Genomic DNA, 4,804 nt, shown 5'->3' on the forward strand with positions numbered 1-4,804 from the left:
GTGTTTTACAGAAGGGATCTCCTGAGTTGAACATTCGGCAAGACTAGATCATGGTGGGGAATGACAGAAAAAAGACTTGAGGTGGTGGAGAGGGGACGTTTGTGCTTTGCTAAGGATTGGACTTGACTTGCAGGCAATGGGAGCCAAGAATATTGCATCGCGTAATAAAATAGATATAATATCTGCACTTGATGGGGTGAGAGAAAGATTGGAAGCAGGAAGATGAATGAAGAGACTATAAAAATGTGAAGGGTGAGGGACTTCAAGGTCTGAACTAAGGTAGTTGGCCACAGGGATGGAGGAGAGAGGTGGATTCCAGAAACATTTTCGAGTGTCACTCCTGGGAGTAGGGAGGTTGCATTACAGCATGATTAGCAAGCCGGGCTTGGATGTCAGGAGGTTTGGGTACAGATTCCAGCCTTCTCACTGGTTGTGCAACCTGGGTGCATTGCTTAACCTCTCTGGACCTCAGTTTCCTGATCTGTGAAATACAGATAATGCCTCTCCATGGTGCTATATATAATCCACAGCACTCAGAAGATGACGGAGCACTTAGTAGGCACTCATGAAATGATAGCTATTACTATGGCTGCAGCTACTATTCTTACACCCAAGTACCCTGGTTTCTAGCTGTGTTATCCCCAAATTACTCTTTCACTGCAGCTGACATGGTAGGTGAAGGAGGGATGCTTGATTCCCATATGGGTAGTTCTCAGGGCTCACTCCATGGCCACCAGTTGTACCCATAATCCAGCAAGCTGTGTCATGTGCTCATCACAGGCTGGTCCTTCGAGGGAATAGGCACAAACCCAGCCCACAAACAACAGTTCACATCCCTTGCCTGGCTGACAGTGAACAAGGAGCCTTTCTTCACCTGTGAGAGATGGCCTTTCCTCCACTTACACACTTGCAGATCGCCGTTGGTTTGTCTCTGTTCCTTCTTAAGGGGATTTAGTATTCATTTGGTGATATAGAATGTTGTGCAGCCTTTGATGGGAGAACCAGTGCAAAACTGGAAGGGATTCAGCAGACTGCCTCCTTACCAGTGAGTCATGGCTGTTTGATCTCAGCAGCCTAGCAACAGAATCCCCACCAGCCAGGCGAACTCTCCGCTGTGCTCTGGCATGCCTTTCATTTCTGAAATGGAATTTATGGCCTCATATCTAGTGCGCCTTGTTTTTCCTTTATTTTTATTTTTTTTAAGGGAAATTGGATCCACAAAGCCAAGTCATGTAAGCTTGAGAATTCCAAGGGCTCAGAGTTGGGCCCAAGTTCACCAGGCGAGGGTTTGATGCTGCCCTCTGGCTTACCTTTGTTTAGAAAAATAATTGACAGTTGTGCCATTTACAAGGCTCAGGGGCCCCCAAAGGAATCTGGCTAAAGGCTACTTAATTGAAAGCAGAAGATAACCAACAACACAGTCTGTTCCTCCCTTGGGATGTTAACATGGGGAAATTTATTTTCCTTGGAACTCATGTTCTCGGGTTGCCCAAATCAGAGGATGACACACATACAACTTTTACCGTACAAAAAAAGCAGACCATGCCCCGTATCCCATGGGGGGGGGGATTGTTTAGAGTTTCAGGCGAGGATGCAGTCACTCAGCACACATTGGATGAGTGCTGACTGTGCGCTAGGCCTGGGCTCTGTGGTAAGGGCCCCCATTATGCAAGGCGGGGGCCTTGCCTGGAGGAGCCCCCCTCTAGATGGGGAAAGAAGATATGGTCAGATTTCAGGGCATTAGAGCCCTGGTTCTCAATCCTGGCTGATTTTTTTGAAATACTGGTTTTCTGGTTCCAGCCCCAGAGATTGTTTCATTTATTTATTTATTTTTTATTTTTTTACTTTTTTACTTTTTAAATTTATTGGGGTGACAATTGTTAGTAAAATTACATAATTTCAGGTGTACGATTCTGTATTACATCATCTATAAATCCCATTGTATGTTCACCACCCAGAGTCCGTTCTCCTTCCATCACCATATAATTGATCCCCCTTACCCTCATCTCCCATCCCCACCCCTTTTTTTATTGTTTTATTTCAAGTGTACAAAATAATGTAATAGACATTTACACGCCTCACAAAGTGATAACCCCTCCCCGCCCCCATCAGAGATTCTGATTTAGTTATTTAGAATTGGGTCTGGGTATAAATATTTTTTCATCTTTTTCTTTTTTGTTTTTAACAACTCTCTAGTAGATTCTAGCATGCAGGCAGGATTGAGAACCACTGTTGTTTTGTTTGTTTGTTTTCTAGATATCCTGAGAGGGACACAGCTAGTGGGAGTGTGGATGTTCAGAGGAAGTGGAAATCCCTTCCTGGGGGGTAGGAATTCAAAGACAGCTTCCAGGAGGAGGAGGAAATTGAGCTGAACCTTGAAGAGTAGGTTAGATGTGTTTAGGGTTAGGCAGGGAAGACTGTTCACATTTCAGTTCAACAAGTTAAGACTTGAAGGGTTTCCTCCACACCTCAGCAGGTTTGCCAGCAATTCTGAAACTCCCTTTCAACCTGGCACTGACTCAGAATTGCGGACTGCCCACATCCTGGTCTGTATGTCTTAGGAAGGACACCCACCTTTGTGTCCTAATTCAGCACCATGGGTCCAGAGCTCCCCCTGTAGAGCCAGGGGGTGGAAGGACAGGTGATGCCCCCAGGGAGGAGAGAGCAGCTCAGCACACAGTCCCATCATGCTGATGTGCCAGCCAAGTGACCCTGGCATTCCTGGGTTCAGAAGCGGGCTCTGCTGATGATGGCGTGAGGATGTTATCCACATCGGTGCTTTTCTGCATTCAGATTTTCTTAGCGATTGTTCTGAGCCAGACACTGCTCCACATTTTGGGGACTGAAATCCTGACTGTAACTCTTCTTCACAGTGTGACCTTGGGCAAGATTCTTTAGTTGTCTGGCACTCAGTTTCTTCACCTGTAAAATGGGAATAATCACAGACTATCTTGTTACTCCTTGTGGTGATTTGATGAAACTCCATAGGAGGTGGCAGTTTCTCACCTTGTGACTCACTCTGAGACACCCCCATACAACACCCTTCCCCACTCTCTGGGTTCCCACCATTAGAGGGAAGAAGCCCCTGACAGCGGTCTTTGGAGGAAGTGTAGGGAGGTCCTGGGTCTGGGATTTCCCCCGGGCTTGCTGGTTTCTGCTGGAGGGCACGATGGCACGAGGCTGTGCACAGACAGAGGGCAATAAATGTTAGCACTGCCGTTGGTGTTTCCACTGCCACTGCCTGGCAGGGTGAGGCCCCCCTGCCCGAGCAGGTTTCATCAGACGCTGGCTCTAGGCAGAGCCTCCTCGTTGGGAAGGTGGGATGGGGACTGCAAAGGGCATCGTTGGCAGTTTGCTGGAGGAAGCCAGCACGTGCTAGGAGGCTCCTCCACAAAGATGCTAAGGAGGCCATGGCCAACTAGAGTCATGGTCTCTCTCGGCTGAAGAAAACCAACAAGCCAAAGGGGAATCGCATACCTAGGAACCGCTGGACCTTCTGAAGGTCCACGCTGCTGTCAGTGCTGCCTTCTCAGGGACAGTGGGAAGGGTGTTGCTATAGTCATCTCCCAGAGTGGGTCACAGGTGGCCTCCCAGGACCTGTGGGAAAGTACTGTGCTTTGGGTCCAGCCAGTCAGCCTATAGCCCATCAACACAACTGGAGAGTAGGGCTGTGCTCAGGTGGCCACTGACTGGGCAGCTGGGCCCTGACGGTGGTCTGGGTTGTCCTCAGGATATTCTTGCTCCACTGTCCTGGGAGTTACCACTCGACTCAGTTCTACCTTGCAGAACTGGGCCATCTAGAAGTGGACCCTACTTCCCTAACATACACTCTCCAGTAGCCTTCTTCACAGCTGTCCAAAGCTCCCGGACCACCCGTCCCTGGGAGAATGCTGGCCCCAAAGGGAGGCCCTTAGACCAACTGTGGCTCCTTGGGAAGGCCCATCTCATCGATACCTGTGCTCCCACCACCATCGCCCCTTCTTGCCACCACACATCAACACACGTCAGGATTAGACAGATCCCAGTCTCCCCGGTATTGAAGTGTTACCTCCATTCCAGTGGGCTCGAGAAGTCTGTTCTACGTGAGAAGCCAGCTGCTCGCCTAGTGTCCTTATTAGACTTCAGAAAGCAGCTTCCACTCCTTCCCTCACACACAGGTATCCCTCCCACCACAACGTCTGGATTCTTCACTTCATCACAGTGCCTGAAATCCCATTGAAGAGAGTTCCCCCTCCGAGTTGAATGCCTTCCATTGTATAGTGGATGCCCTAAAATCGTGGTATCTTCTTAGGGGGTCTAGTTCTCCTGGGGGACTCGTGTTTGACTGTCCCCTAGAATTAAATGAAAGGAATCCTTTGTCACTAGACTTCCTAACGGTGCTTTGGGATGTATGAGTAAACAAAACTAAAGCCACTATGGCAAGCTTTCAAGGTTACATGTCACACTTAATCACATAGCCCCATTTGCTCTTTATCGTAAATGCCATACTTGGGGTAGGGAAGAAAAACTCTCTCCAACTTCTGAGAGCCACTTGGCCTTAGGTTACATCAGGAGATCAGACAAGAAAGCATTTCAAAGATATGGAGGCGGGGAGTCAGTTAATAATCTAACAGCAAGGACCAGTGGAATGCATGAAACAGCAATGCATCTATTTATCAGTCCTATCACTTCCCTCTAAGGGAACCCACAGGAGGATTTCTTTGGCTGGGAGTAAGGAACCAGACGGCACCAATACACTACCAGTGAATTATGCACTCACATTGCCAGAGACAGAACTTTGTTATTGAAAGCAAACTCACGTTTA

General features: G+C 48.2%; 1 protein-coding gene across 1 annotated transcript in view; it reads left to right on the forward strand.

Moving 5' to 3' along the window:
• CCBE1 (collagen and calcium binding EGF domains 1) overlaps positions 1-4,804 on the forward strand; it is a 190,495-nt gene that overhangs the window by 142,300 nt on the left and 43,391 nt on the right. The window lies entirely within an intron of this gene.

This window comes from Rhinolophus hipposideros (genome assembly GCF_964194185.1).
Source record: "Rhinolophus hipposideros genome assembly, chromosome: 17".
Taxonomy (NCBI): domain Eukaryota; kingdom Metazoa; phylum Chordata; class Mammalia; order Chiroptera; family Rhinolophidae; genus Rhinolophus; species Rhinolophus hipposideros.